The sequence below is a fragment of the Equus caballus genome, chromosome 5 (genome assembly GCF_041296265.1).
Source record: "Equus caballus isolate H_3958 breed thoroughbred chromosome 5, TB-T2T, whole genome shotgun sequence".
Lineage (NCBI taxonomy): Eukaryota > Metazoa > Chordata > Mammalia > Perissodactyla > Equidae > Equus > Equus caballus.
The window spans coordinates 66,701,520-66,718,485 of record NC_091688.1 but is presented as its reverse complement, the minus strand read 5'-3'; the positions used below and the strand labels follow the sequence as shown (position 1 = coordinate 66,718,485).

The window sequence follows — 16,966 nt, the reverse complement described above, 5'->3', positions numbered from 1 at the left end:
TACTTGAATAATTCATGAGAGAGGAATAAAAGATTTATCAATAAAAACAGGGTCAAGTTCCCAATGTGGAGCTTTAAAATATAAGTATATGCTAGAACAGCATCAGAGGAGAGTTATATATTTGAATGCTCAATTTCAGTGCAGGTCTTTGTTAATAACTTAATATGGGAAATTCCCACCTTACCATAAAGCCTCTGATATTTCAGAATCACTGATTTTCAAATATTACTCTTGGGGAAAATCCTTTCATGCCTCTGAAATCATTTTCCACTATATTGGTTTTTAAGAACCACACAAGTATCCTTAGCATAATAAAAGAAGTGTTTTCTCCCCACAGAGTTACTTGTACAGCCTCATGTAGCATGGCATTGCAAAAGAGACTATCGCACAGATTTCTCGTCATCTGCATGTGATATTGTGTTTGATTCATGTATGTGTGGCTATAGTATATTTATACCACATATTCTCACATTTGATGCAGCTATAGGTGAACGCTAAAGCAAGAGCATGTGGGTGCGATTACACCGCAGGCGGACATTTATCAGGAGTGGAGGAGGAACTGTCAGCTAATGTCCCTGCATACAGCCGTCACAACCACCCTGACAGGTTGCTGCCAAGCAGACAGGGGCATTCCAGAGATAGCACGACTGCCAAAAGCAAGACAAATGCTCTTAGAATTGGTAATAAATCATATCAGCTGTCTCAATCTTCTCCTTAGTGTATTGATTATAATTAAAATAAACTAATTAGTTAGAATGATAATCATGATGCACATAGATGTTGAGCTCACAGATGAGAGGGAATTGGCACCGTGGATTCTCAGGGCAATGTTTAACAATGATAAGGTTGAACTGAATTTGGAAACCTCCCCTTTTAAGCAGATAGAGAAATTATTACAGATTTTTTTACACAAGTATTCTGACCATAACAATTTCCTACTTAAAGGTTTTTTTTTTTTGCTTTAAAATCCCTCCTCCCAGGAAATCTACCCTACAGGAGGGTATAATATGATGTAAATTTGTTGGTCAATTTTAATCACATTGCCCTAAGTGTGCCATAAACTGTCACAATACAGGCTATTTAAAAATTATTATTAATTTTATTAATAATAGTCAACATATGTATATGGATTTATAAGGTATATACCTGATAATATACTTTAAAAAGGATTATATTGGTTCTTAAAAATCACACAATGCTTTTACCACAGTAATTTTTCTTCCACATTCGACAGTTTATTGTTTATGGATACCCATAATGAAAGGCAATCCCTGAGACTAGGATTTGCTGAAGTCCCTAGAAGAATTTACTGTTAGTCTTAGCTATGATATCAGTGTCCTAACCACGGTGCAGAATTCTCTCGGAAGATATTGTGCAGTTTACTAAAAGTGAAACTGTATTCTTGGAAACAGGATACAATCATCAATGTTTATTTAGACTTCAGATTTCAATGAATACCAAAATAAATGGCAATATAGTATCACTTTGTATGACCCAGTATTTAAAAACTGGATATTTTTTCTCCTTGGGAATTTTTCTCATTAACTTACACCTTATTAGGAATGACAGATATACAAAAGAAATAGTAAATTTAAAAGAAATTCCACAATCTATCTTTCAGAGAACTGTTTTTTAAGGAACGGTGGATTGAGAAACAATGAGTCAAGTTCTCATTGTAAATAGTATTTCATGAGTTATAGCTACAAATGTTGAGACTTATAATCTTAGAATTTTTATGTATTGCTGGTACACTGTCAGCAATGAAAGAATAACAATGTTAAAAATTGCTTGACTGTAGTCAGAAATGATTTCTGAATTTAGTAGGATCTGATAATAGATATGAAAAATTCATAACTTCAACTGAGCAGTGAACTTTTGTTTATTATACCCAAGTGTATATATCTGCATTGAATTAAACTATGATGTTGCATAGACATGTATAAATTGCTGAGTTATCACTCTCCATTTTCTTAATATAAATCTGATAATAATAGCTAATACTGTACAAATATTGTGTACTAAGGACTGTGTGTGGTCTTTATTTACATATATTCTTTTTATCCCTCATGTTAACCCTATCTATAACATAGATGTTATCCCTGATATACTTGGAATGGTGTGTCTTGCCCAAAATAAAAGAGTAGCAGTGAATTCAAGAGAGAACAGGCCTTGTAAACAGAGTCTTTGGTCATAAACATAAAAGCAAAGATTATAATACATTAAGGTTTATAGAATGATATAGCCTATTATACCATTAATCCCCAAATGTAATCAAGAACAAAGCTACAGTCCTTGAATGATGAAAGCTAGGATTCACAGATGGTTTGGGGTGAAAATAGTTTTTATTAAATACATCAGCAATTGACCTAAGGGCTTCCTTATAATTAAACACCTGCTCACCTTACTACTATTACATACATGAGCTCTTGAGATTAAAACCATAACAACATTAGACTTCCTTGAAGTACTTTACTTTAAAATATAAATTCTTGAAAATGTTTAAGTAAACATAAATTTGTAAAGGGTCTCATTCAATTCAGCACGCATATATTAAGTATTTTTAATGCATAATGCACAGAACTGATCTATTACAGTAAAAATATGCATAAATAAAATAAAATCCCTGCCTCACTACCCTCAATGCAGTGGGAGAGGTGAATGAGAAAGCGCAAGACAATTTGATAAATATTGAGATAGAGGTATGGCCAGGGTACCACTGAAGCAGAAAATATGGCCCAATTTTGGACCTTCCTGTTTCAGCCAGGTTTGAGCAGAGAAGCTTAACCACTAGGAGATGATATAAAACCACAAGATAAGGTGGTCTGGAAGGAAAAATGGATGCGAGGTAGGGGAAGCAAGGGAAAATTAGAACCTGCAAGGGTGAGTTGACATCTACTGCAATGGACCGTGATGTCAGTGTCTCACCACCTCCAGACTCCAAACACTGATAATGAAGGTGATCTGTATGAAAAGTTGGTGCCATTGGATTCTCAGTTAAATAGGCACCTGTCTAAGATGTCACTGAGGCTGAAGAAGGAGGACTGGTCAGAGCTGGGAAGAATTGCAGTCCTGGCTGTTGCCTTGAACCAACAAAATGAGCCAGCAGGTAAGCGAGAAAGTCTGCGAGCAGTATTAGCTGTGGGCGATGTACCAATGAGCTCTGTGTAAAAAAGCATTCCTACCTGTTTCTTTTCTGCCTTCTATCTCTCATACAATTAAAAAAAAAAAAGTCTCTTGTGGCTTATCATAATTACAAACAAAGAAAAGGAATTCTGGGAAAGGTAATTCCAGTTTAGCTAATTAATACCATGAAAATCCACCCCACTGCCTGAATATTCAAGGGATGTTAGATATCAGAGATGGGACACCTGAATGAGTAAAGAAGACATTCACAAATTGAAAAGAGCTCAATCATGTTTGAACAATGTTTACCATTGTAGTAGAAATGTGTTAGGTGCCCATAGAGATACACAAAATATTCTTAACTTTTCTGACTTCTAACAAGTTTACTTTTATTTAGTACAATGTGGTCTCATAAAATGTGAAAAGGACAAAGTTTCTTTTCCTGGAGATGTTTATTTACAAATATCAAGAGAACGTATACTTTGATGTTCATGTAGATTTAAAACAGATGAATGAATACTCAAGATGAGGATGGTAAGATGTCAGGTATATAATAGTGGGCATTCAGTATTTTTTAATTGAAATAAAAATACTGTTAAAATAACTGTTTACATTTATGACGTAACAGAAAAGGAATCCTTTAGAAACATATATTTCTTTGAAAAAGTAACCATGTCAATATGAATTTTACAATGAAAAGCATAACTAAAGGGCATTGCTTTTGTGGAAATGTATTTCTTTTACATATGCAAGTCTTAAAATTGTATGTTCACAAACAAATAACACCCAGTTATAAAAAATAAAAATAAATTATTCACTACTGAAATGAGAAAAAAAGAAGTGTAACTAGTATGCTAAGAAAAGAGAGAAACTGAAATCATGTAAAATACCCAATTAAAACCACAAAAGGCAGAAAAAGAGTGGAAGACAAAATAGAAACAACAACAACAAGGAAAACAAATAGAAAACTAACAAATATGGTAGATATTAACCTGTCTATATCAATAATCTCTTTGAGCATCAATGGTCTAAATGTACTGATGAAAAGACAGAGATTCTCAGAATGGATCAGAATGGAAGAAACAAGAACCAACTATATGTTGTCTTCAAGAAAGCCACTTTAGGGCCAGCCTGGTGGCTCAGCAGTTAAAACTCTAAAACTCCTAGCAGATAACATAAGAGAAAATCTAGATGAACTTGAGTTCATTGATCACTTTAGATAAAACACAAAAGGCATAATCCATGGAAGAAAGAATTGATAAACTGGACTTGATTAAAATTAAAAACATCTGCTCTACCAAAGACACTATGTAGATAATGAATAGACAAGCCACAGATTGGGAGTAAAATATTTGCAAAAGATATACCTGATAAACAGTTGTTATCCAAAATATACAAAGAACTCTTAAGACTCAGAAATAAGAACACAAAAAACCTGATCAAAAAATGGGCCAAAGACCTTAACAGACACCTGGCCAAAGAGGATGTACAGATGGCAAATAAACATATAAAAAGATGCTCCACATTATATGTCTCTGAGTAGGTGAAAGGATAAATAAACTGTGGTACATCCAAATAATGAAAAATTCAGGGCTATCAAGCCATGAAAATATATAGAGGAATCTTAAGTGGATATTACTAAGTGAAATAAGCCAATCTGAAAAGTCTGCATACTGTATCACATCACCTATATGACACTCTGGAAAAGGCAAAACTATTGAGACAGTAAATAGATCAGTGGCTGCTAAGGGTTATAGGCTAGGGAAGGAAGAATAGGCACAGCACAGGGAATTTTTAGGGCAGCGAAACTACTCTAAATGATACTATAATTGTGCATGCATGACACTATACCTTTGTCCAAACATATGGAATATACAACACCAAGTGAAACCTAATATGAACTATGATAATGATGTGTTGATGTTGGTTCATCATTTGTCACAAATGTACCTCTCTCATAGGAGATTTTGATAATTGGGGAGGCTGTCCGTGTGTGGGGACAGGAGGTGTATGGGAAATTTCCTACTTCCCCCTCAATTTTGCTGTGAACATAAAACTACTCTAGGAAATAAAATCCATCTAAATAAATAAATAATTCTTTGGAGAGAGAGGTTTACACACCAGCTCCCGACTTAGAAGAATGGGCATTATAGCAGAGGGAGTAAGAGCTCATGCTGAGAAAGTGAACTGGCCTGCATTCACACCCTGACTCTCTACTGTGTATGCTGGTTTAGTTTACTTAATATCACTGTCTCAGGTTTTTTTCCTGTGTAAATAGGAGTATTGATATTATCTAGGTCACATAGTTTTTGTTCTTTTAGAGAATCTAAATAAAATATTTCATATAAATGAAATCTGTTGAGTGTTCACCAGTTACTAAGCACTGTGGAATTCTTTCAACAAGTTTAAGTGTGTAGGCTGTAGAACCTGGGGGAAGGTTAGTTTTGTTTAGATCGCTTGTTTCCTATCATCCCTCCACCCACTTTCCTATCACAAATGTTCCAAATGATGTTCCTCCAACTTTATTTTTGTGATGCACACCGATTGCTTAAATATAACACAACTTGTTTCAGCCTGTTATTTCCGTTGATGTGAAAATCACATCAATAACGACATCCAGACCCAGGGGTGGCATCATTGTTCTTCACAGCATTTTGACCAATCTTCTATTTTGTTAATTTATTTTCTTCTACAAACTCCCTGCAAGTGGACATTCTCCAGGTTACTGCTGCTGACACCATTCTTTACACATTTGGCCTTGGAGGGTCTCATCTGCACCCTTGGGCTCAAAAGCCCCTATTTGTAGCTAACTACCAAATCTACAGACGATGGATTTACATGGATAAATACATAGTTAGATAATATATGATATAAATATATATTACATATATGTATATAAGTATCTATAATTCTTTATAGCTGTATCTATAACCATATCTATCCCTACAATCTATACCCCTTTCTCTTAAACAAGAGATCTTCTTTTTCAAATAACTGCTCATTCTTAAAATATACACGTGCAATACTAAATTATATATATAAATATATAAAACCATGTATCCACCACATAAAATCTCATATGTTTTCTATTGCTATAATCCTAGATTTTACAAACCTTGATAAACTGTAGTACCCACCAGAATGATTGATTGTATCATATGGATAACAATAATTGAAACTTTACTGGATACTTGCATAGAGTAAACTCAGCTTTTTCTAAATTCTCCAAGTTTGTCTGGTGAGTCTCAGGCAGTATCTTCCTCATGCTCAAGACCCCTCTTGTCATGTTCTCTCACTCTGGCAGTTTCCTGTCCAAGAATCTACTTTAGCGGGGTAGAGGGGGTCTTCTTTCCACCCACATTACTTTAAGAATCGTGATTTTTATGCCAAGGGTTTTCTCTCTCAACTCTCCTTTGAGATCTCAAAGTGGCTCCTTGGCTCCTCAGTCTTCACTATAAAGAGGTCATTTTGGAATGCGGACAATCTGCCGACCACACTTGATGCCACTTTTTTTGTCAGTAGGACCCCAGAGCAGTGATGTTGTGGCTTCAAGGAAAAGTACTTCAGCATTTATTTGGAAGACTTCTCTCTGTAAGTTTTAGATGTAAGCCAGGGGCGTACCTGGAAAGAAAATCTTAAAAATACGCAGTCACTTCTCATCGTTCACAGTATTTATGTTCTGTAAAGTTGTGGCAAACACGGAATTAGCGAGTCCTGAGCTATTGCTCCTGGGGAAATACAGGATCAGGTGCTTGAAACAGCTGGTTCACATTTTTGTCAACTGAAATGCCATTTGTAGTATATAGAATCCTTTGGCAACGTTCTTATAAAACAAGCTAGTCTCCTCACCATTGAAAATCTGCTCTTCAACATAAGTCTTTTCCTATATAACACTTAGCAGGTATTTTAAAGATTCTTCCACAGTGTCCTGATCTGCAGAATCTGCCTTGCCTGCAAATTCAGCAGTTCCCATGCCATAGCTCCTGTGGAAACATGGGATCCAGCCAGTACTAGACAGGAAGAGTTTAACATTGACCTGATCCTGGGTAACATGACTGTAAATTTCTTTGGCTTTCAGCCTCCCAAGAGTGTTATGCATTCTGCTTCTTTTTGTCGGTCTTCCTTTCCTGGATGTACAGCATTGTTGATTCATTAACAGTGAACTCACAGCTAACAGCACTGTAACTCATGCCTGAATGAAGTTTATCTAACACACATGTATTCTCCTTAAGGCACATCCCAGTCTTCCCGCACTTAGGAACACTAGACACCACTTCAGTACTATACTTAGGAGGCATTTTAAACAGCAAAATTCCCAACAAAAAGCACAAAAATGCAAAAAATGTGGCAATAAATACATCAATGGAAGGGACACTTTATTACATTATGAAACTTGAAACAAGAAAGCAGAGCACAATCTCATTCAACCTGAAGTGGAAACAAGTGAACTGAGTGACACAAATCTTTCTCTCTTGTGAGTATGTCTGCAAATGACAGCAACAGCACCTGTGAATATTGCTTTTGGGGTTTCAAATACATTTTAGTGAGTTGGCTAATTTGCACATATAGAATCTGTGAATAGTGAGAACCAACTGTATTATGCTGTTCCCTGTATTCTGATTCTGGAGTATTTGATGAGCTTGAATATATTTTGTGAGTTCCAGGAGAAAAAGAAATATCAATATGTAACATATCAAATACTAATCTATCCATTCCATATCCATCATTGACACTGTCATTGAGTATAAATTCTGTTTTTGATTGTGACTTTTTGTGTAAATCTTTTTCATTCAAAGAGATATTTAGGAAATCTCAGATGATTAAATATGATGAAATATCTAATTTGGAAGATTTGTGGGTTTTGTTTCTTATAGCTTGTTTATTTTACAAATATATGAAATATTTAAAGGCTCATAGAATAATTCTATAAATTTTGCTTATTTATGTTCTTTTATAATATATTATAAAAAATATTTTTCAAACAATCCATGTGTTTGAATTTCAGAGCTAATAGGAGATGGTAAACAATGTTCTCCACAACAAAGATGTGCTATGCAACACTCCTGGGAAAGAATGCTGTTACTATTAAAATCGCCATATCTTTCCAGAACTCTACAATCCTCATTCTGAAACCAGTTTTCCTTTGGTAAATGAATCTTCAATGCACTGGTAAGATTTCTTGTATTAAAATGCACTAAAAAAGGGAAAAATGGAAAATGAGAATTAACCTTATGGCAAAGTAAATTCCATAAGTATTTTTTTCATCTTTAACTACGACTTCTTCGAATTACTTAAGGAATTGTTTTCTATGCACATCTTCCTGAGTAAAAGTCCATTGGAATAGCACCGAGACTCAAGAATCAGCATTTTCCCAAAAGTGTTTTGCAGAACTTTAGTGCCTTTGAAATGTTCAGTATTACTTTCCGTGGGCCTTCTGTAGTCAAATAAAGGTGGGCAGCTCTGCACACGACATCCTTCTTGGATACTCAAAATAAATCTTAAATATCTCAAAATGTCTTAGGTTCAACTTATTTTGCTTTGTTGAAGCCAGTGTTTCCCAAGTTTATTTGAACAAAAATACATATTTAAGAAAGTGTGAGTAATGCTCAGTCACAAGTTACGTTACGGAGTCGGACTGCCTGGCTCTGAATCCTGGTTTGCTTACCAGCACTGTAAACCAGGGCAAATTATTTAACTTCCTTTTAGATCAGTTTCTTCACGTATAAAATGAAGTAACAGCAATACCTACCTTCTAGAGTTTTGTGAGCATTCAATAAGAACAGTGCCAGCAAATATTAAACTCTCTCAAAGCATTAGTTATTATAAAAAGGAAAACAGCTTTCTGTAGAAGACAATTTGGGGAACATCATCAAAAAGAGCATGCAATACATTTAATACTTCTTTTTTGATTTAATTTTCTTTCAAAATTGAATTACAGAAATTTAGTCCTGGAGCTTAGATACCATTTTCCTTTGTAGACGAAGAAAGTAAATCTTGGAAAGACCAAATGACTAGCCCAAAGTCATACAACTCATTTGTGGCACAATTAGGTTAAGAAATCAGGTCTTCTAATTGCTAATTGAATGGTATTCTCTCTGCACTTGGCTGTCTCTCATATGCTCAGATTTCACATATCGATTCTCTTTCAATCTACGGGAAAAGACACTATACAAAGGGAAAGGTGTTAGGAAATCAATTTCCTATTACATTAGTCATTAATGCTATTGAATATCAGGCTTTTTTCATCACCAGTCACTCTTTATCATTGAAACACTTCAAGGTTATGGTCCACTATGACCTAAAGATTTTTTTCTGCTCCAAATTCTAGACCACTAAGCTTTATGTTCTACCAGTTTGTACTTCTTCCTACAGTACACTATTCATTAATTATTCTTTTAAATATATTTTGTTAGCATGTTATTTTTTTCTTAAGCAGGATCAATTCTAATTTTAAACTTATTTCAGAAGGGCATAAGCATCTCCTGTTTTCAGCATCTATATTTGGTAATTTTTTCCAGTATTTGACTAAATAATATGCTATATAATACGGATAATCATTAGATTATTTTGGGTTAATGTTAATCCAGCCATAGCAATGGTTTTCATGTAACATTTAAATCAGTCAATTATATGACTGATTCTTCAAAAAATGTAGATTTTATTAATTCAGTGTTGAGTATCTCATATAATTTGGTATGATAAATTTTGCAGAAGTCAGTATATGTTAAAATACACAAAAGACACCTACAACTTCACTAGAAAATGATGAATATGCCAATAGAAACACAGACAAATCAAGAAATTTTTTTTTAGAAATCCAATAAGCATGTTTAAATTATGCACTTTCTAAAGTAAGAAAAGCAAATTAAAGCCAAATCAGATTCAATGGGATAATTAATGCATGTGAGGAAGTAGCCATTTCCATGAATGGCTTAAAAAATCCATTCGTATGAACTGCTTGGCACAAATTTTCTGAAGGCCATTTGGGCATTCTTCCAAAGGCTTTCCAAAGAGTGAAAGGAAAGACATAGCTACAAGAGTGCATCTCACAAAGTTGTTTATAAAAATCCAGATTTAAAAGTTACCAACCTTCCAACATTAAAAATATTGATTAAATACATCGTGGCACATAGAACACATCAAAATGCTATAAAAACACAGGAAGATGGAGGATATTACAGAAATCTGCTGAACGATTCAAGTTTCATTTTACATGTATAAAAATGCTTGATTAGGTTATATAGCCTGTGGTGTTAACAATCCCAGTCTCTGGGTAGTGGGATTTTGAGTGCTTTTATTTTATTATTTTTTGGTTCTTAAGCATGTATTACTTTCGTGATTAAAGTGTGTCTATTTAAAATTATAACACCATGGGGGCCAGCCTGGTAGCCTAGCGGTTAAGTTCATGCTTTCCACTTTGGCCACCCAGGGTTCGTGGGTTGGGATCCCAGGCGCAGTCCTACACACCACTCATCAAGTGATGCTGTGGTGGCGTCCCACATATAAAATAGAGGAAGATTGGCACAGATGTTAGCTCAGGGACAATCTTTCTCAAGCAAAAGGAGGAGGATTGGCTCAGGGTCAATCTTCCTCACAAAAATAATCCACAAAACAAAAATTATAACGTCATAATAAATTTATACTGTACTACTTACTCATATGGAGAAATCAGAGGCATGAAAATCAAGCCATTGTTAATTTTTAATTCTTTCAAAAGTATGATTAAAAATTAGAGTTTGAAAATATGATTTTTCTATGAAAATATAAGAGAAAGACATAGGGATGTGGTCAGAATTTGTTTCAAACTATTTTTAAAATATATAATTATGAAATTAGAATTCAGAATAATTTTTATCTAAGTTAATATCTTCATTATCAGTTTCACTATCATCTTAAATGATTAATAAATAATACAGTTATGTTTTTGTTTGTTTTTAACAAACCAACTGCTATTAGGAGATACAGTATTCTTAATGGAAAAATTAGTATTTGATATTTTAAGATTCTTTAAAAGGACTACTTGGAGTAAATTAAGTGCAATCTATGCCCTTTCTCATTTCATTTTATGCACAGCATCATCATTCATCATGTGCTCTGAAAAAGATATCTTTCCCTTGGCATTCTTTCAAATATCAATGTGTATCCCTACAACAAATGCTCTGTCCACTCTAAGTCTGCATATACAAATGAAATGAGATTGTACTGGATTTTGTTTGTCCACTAACTAAATTTTTCATGATGATTTTATTTAATGCAAGCCTTTGCATGAAGAGAAAACAATTATCACTTCAGCTTTCATTCAATAAGCAGGCCATTTTTTGCAAGTGATGTACTCTTATGTATTGCATAAGCAGAGGACCTTAAAAAATCAGAAAGGATAACAGCATGGCCATTAGTCCATGGCAGGACCCACCTAGTAGCTGAGCACGTAGCGAAATTAGACATGACTGGAAAAGTGCCTTGTTTTGTGTGTACAGGGACTGATAACTTTGTAGTAATTTATACCAGTCTAAATATAATAAAAGCTTAATCTAGCTATTGTACCCGTGCTTTCCCAACTAGAATATAACGGAGCCCAGTTACAAATTGAGAATGCCCTTTATAGGCCAATGCATTCTTCATTTCCAAAAGGGCTTTGTTCTCTCTAATACTTCTTATAAAATATCTTATTACCAAATAATAGAAAAGGGGAATGTTCTTTATATATAAGTTATACTGAATACTTTCCTAAAAATGAGGTCTCTAAAGCTATGTGGAAATGTAGGAAAAGGGCAGAGATAATCTTATTAGTGTTAGCAGGAATTTAAACATAAAGGATGCCAGATTGTTCTACCTATATATAATCCATCTTCCTAGGAGTTGCTGACCTTTGGAAAGAGCACTGAGAGTTGCCTAACTACACAGAGAAAAAACATTTTCTATAATTACTCGCGTGTTACAAATAATTGGAGCTGACAACATATTTTGTAGTTCTATCATTATCTAATCTATCCATCTTAATTGTTAAAAGTCCTTTATCCTTCATATTTCCTAATTTCAGTCATATTAGGAGACTATCCTTGATCTTCATTCTCCACTGTACACACACACAGAATATATCCATTAAAATATCATTCTGATATCTGAATCTATAAAACTTCCTGAATAAATCCTTAATCATCAGGTAATCTCCTTCCAGGTAATGTTTCTTATGCTTGAACACAGTTCAAATAGAACGTTTTCTCAACACAACAACAATAGCAGTTTAAATATGGAATAGATATATGTGTTATGCAAAATATTTAACCTCTGGTTATCTTCAAGTGTTTTTAGTTCCATTACATGATAATCTCTCATAAAATATTATTTTCTTTCAAAATAATATAGTTTTCATTGCTTAAATTCAATTTCAATGGTACAGCTGCAATATATTTCTACTAACAATACTTACAAATATTTTCATCTCAAAATAAATTACTAACAGATTCCAAGTAGAGGTAAGAAAGGCAATGGGCCTGGAACTGAACTCTCACAAGCTGGACTTCTGAACCTTTGTATTCTCCATTTCGCCTCCATTCTACAGACTGTGTACTTGTAAGTCTACCTGTTGCTTCAGCGATGTCCGACATCCCTTCTAAAGTATTGATCTAACATCGCTGCAGTTTTTCACTTTGATGGCCACTTCCTCATTGTTAAATTTATTGGCAGTTTTCCAGTTTTCACACTGTACTCTCACCTTAATTCTCAGTTTCTGCTTCTGGCCTGTCTATAATTTTTATCATCAGAGCAGGGATAGTAAATATGGTTCAACTGTAAGGCTAACAGATTGACAGGTGACAACTGCCTATTCAGGTGAAGCTGCATCTATAAATCCTTCGACTATCACCTCCTAGTCCTCTCACAGAAATAGTGCTTCTTTCCATATATGCTCCATAGCAACTTGCATAAACCTTTATTATGATCACAAAACATTGTACTCTAACTTTATTTGCATGACAATCTAGTTCACTAGACAAGCTCTGAGCCGGAGTCTGTAATGTTCCTCTCTCAGTTCCCTGTTACTAACCCAGTGCTTAGCCCAGAGAAGCCACTCAAAAAAAGGTTTTGAATACTAGAATAAACTGAAAAGTAAATGAATATCTGCCAAATTATCTGGAGCTTGGATTTTTTTTTTTTTTAAAGATCAGCACCTGAGCTAACAACTTGCCAATCTCTCTTTTTCTTTTTGCTTTTTCTCCCCAAATTCCCCCCAGTAGATAGTTGTATACTTTTAGTTGTGGGTCCTTCTAGTTGTGGCATGTGGGATGCTGCCTCAACATGGCCTGATGAGTGGTGCCATGTCCGCGACCAGGATCCGAACCGGAGAAACCCTGGGCCTCCGAAGCGGAGCACGGGAACTTAACCACTCAGCAACAGAGCCAGCCCCTGGAGCTTGGATTTTTATGATCGAAAGTTTGGACAATTTGAGGAAGGATTTTGATCAGGGAAAGGAAATCCTTTTTTTTCCACTGGATACCATTATACTGATCATCAAGAACTATATTAATTTGACTTAAAAATGAAATAAACTGAAAGGCTCACCCACACTGCGATACTTCTGTTGAGAAGAACATTTTTAAAAGATTGTTAGTGATATTAGTAGCCCCCAGGACAACCTTCTGAGAGGGGTGAGCAAAAGACCTAAACTGGCACAGTGAATGTTATTCCACCAATTATTACATTATCTTTCTTTTTAAAATATAATGTTTTAAAATCAGAGATTCTATTTTCTCCTTATATATATAAATATAGCTTATAGAAACTAATATAAGTTTCCAGACACTGTGACAACTTAGAAAATACGCCAGCCACCCTCTTAGATTCATTGCCCCTTTTTTAAAGAAAAATACAAAAAACAGTTAATCTGTTCTGAGGATTTGATAATAATTGAGCGAAAACAAATGAATAGAAGAGATCTTCTCTGATCTGCTTTCTATCTTGCCAAATGGAAAAAGTAAAGTGAGATAAAACATGATACTAATCTATTATAGTGTCTATATATGCAACTCTAACTCATCTTGCAAATGCCTTTCAAAAACATAAGCCTTTCCATAAGAAAGAGAAGCATCTCTAATTATGAATTATCAATATTTATCTTCTGTAGTATGAACAAAGTTACTGGCAAAGCCAAGCCACTGCCCTTCCCCCCAGCACATGCACACACACACACACACACAAAATGGAGATAGAAGTTATGTGAACACGTGCTAGATTCATTTGGATGGTATTACTTTGGATTTACATGCAAATAGGTTTATGAGAAGTATTTTGGGACATTATCTGTATTTAGGAAGGTAGCATCTTTTTGTCCCATTCCTTTAGAAGTACAGCTCTCTAAATTAGAAACAGATAATAACCCAGTTTACTTCAAATAATTATCATGAAAACTAAAAATAAAAAGGGAGGGGCCTGCCCAGTGTCACAGCAGTTAAGTTCACGCATTCCGCTGCGGTAGTGGCCCGGGGTTCGCCGGTTCGGATCCCGGGTGCGGACATGGCTCCGCTTGGCATGCTATGCTGTGGCAGGCGTCCCACATATAAAGTAGAGGAAGATGGGCATGGATGTTAGCTCAGGGCCAGTCTTCCTCAAAAATAAATCAATAAAAAGGGAAAGCCAATTGTTGGTCTCCAGACATGATTCCTTGTAAAATTCTTAGGTTTTGGTTGGTGTATTTTATTTTAAGTTTCTGTGTATGTGCCTATTTTCGTGAGCAATTTTAGACTTGCTAAGTTAGACTGCACGTTGCATTCTATTGTTTTTGTTCTAATAATTTCACAGGAAGAAAAGATATTATAACCATCAATCACCTTTAACTTTATACATTACTATATGTGTATATTATATGTATATACTATGCATATATAAAGACTATATATATATGTCTTTATAAGAAAAGGAATTGGGTTGTTCTTTCATAATAAAATGTATTTTTAAGTAGTTCAAGGTAATTCTAAACATTTGAATATTGTGTTTGGTATTTGTGGTTACAAACTTGAGGGCCAGTAAGTGTAACTGCATCTTTCAAATAGGAATAAAATAGAGCAAATTTTGAAGCAAGTTTCCAGTGAACATGATTTTGCACATGATCTGTGGCTCAAACGAATAAAGTATCAACAAATTCAACAGAGTGAATATGATTTGGTTTTAAAACAAGTAACTAATTTCATAAATATTTATTGTATTTTATTTAAAGCTCTAGGATCACAAAAAGGCAATACAAAAGCTGCAATCTGACACACTTTTTTTTTTTAACAGAGAAAACAAAGAATGGCATTGCTTCCACAGACCTTCTTTGGATCTTAAGAATGCAGCCTTTCCAAATGGCCTAGGGTGACAGCAAGCATTTTATCAGTGATGTCGGAAGACAAGTTCTAGAAGTTATATTTCTTTTCCCTTTTTTTCTTTTGAATCTCTTATTTTCAATAGACTCTAGGTGGCAAAATATACCTACCCTTTTAACAAAATTTTCAAAAATCAAACAACTTTTGCACCTTCTTTAAATAAAATAGAAATATACACCTTTATGTCAGATGATGAATTTACTCTGATAAGATCTATTTTTAAATTAAAACCCTAATTAAAAGTCTACTGATAAATGCACACGAGTTACTTGACTTTTCTTCTACAGTTCACTTCATATTGTTTTTTCTGTTGGTTTTTACATACCACACTGTAAACTTTTTGAGAAGCTTCACTGATTTAGTGATTCAATTTTGTTGTTGTGCTTGCCTTACTTAAATTAATAAGATAAGTTTTAATGGAAGTTATACATTTAACAGATTTTAAATCTCAATTTATGACTCTTTTGGTCCCATTTTCTTTCGTTTTAATTTTCTTTTATTACCATTGGTGGTTTGCCATAATCATTTCCTTTTTGAAGTATTCCCAACAACCTCCAATAGTAGGGGATTGGTGGTAATTTCCCTCCTGTCCACTCAGGAAATGACAGCATCTTCAGTGACTGCTGCGCAGTCATTTTTCAGCTGTTTCATCTGTCTCCAATCTCCTGCCTTCCTAACTTTTTTTTTTTCCATCCTTATCATAGGATTTACTGATCCTGGCTTTGTTAATTTTCCAAAAGCTATGGTAAACTGTCTTTGAACATTCTACTTATATTGATTGCACCCCACAAGTAGCTCAAAGCATAGTTATAATTATATATTCTCACTGAAAAATATGTATTTCTTGCTCTATGGTTTAGTTATCTTCATTTCTACATGTAGCTTTCTATGTGTATTTATTATTTTTAATAACAACAATGTAAAATTTTCATATTTCATTGATTACATACAGAATCGTATTTTATCTGCACAATAAAAATATGAGCAGACTGTTGGTTGAATTTACAGATACAGGAATTCTGGTAATTGGACAAGTCAGAGCACAAACCCAAATAAAAGTAAAGTCCAGTGATCTTTCTAGGGTGCCATAGCTGTCAGCTGAGTAAGAAAACATGTTTACACCGAGTGGGATCTATATGTTCTGCTCACCCGGTAATGTGCTCATGAAAGTGCTAATTGTAGATGAGGTCCTCATAAAGGCTGAAAATTACAGCTGACACTGACTTCATTAGGTGATTAGTAAGCTGATTAATTGATAGAGAAATAATAGAAAGCTGTCAAAGAATGTAAAATGTATGGTTTTACAAAGCGTGCTTGGCGCTGTTTCCTGAGTAAGCATCTCACTGTTCCGAACGCTGAAAGGTGTGCTGCGGGGTTGAGGGCCTGGGTAACACGTTTGACTTTCCATTTGTATTTCCCGTGATCTGCTTCCCTATGTTACTGCCTCTTCAACCTCAGATAATAATTTATAGAATTCTATAATG

General features: G+C 34.5%; 1 pseudogene; it reads left to right on the top strand.

Moving 5' to 3' along the window:
* Positions 1-2,910: 2,910 nt before the first annotated feature.
* Positions 2,911-16,966, top strand: part of LOC100060099 (ubiquitin-like modifier-activating enzyme 5) — a 35,875-nt pseudogene continuing 21,819 nt past the window's right edge.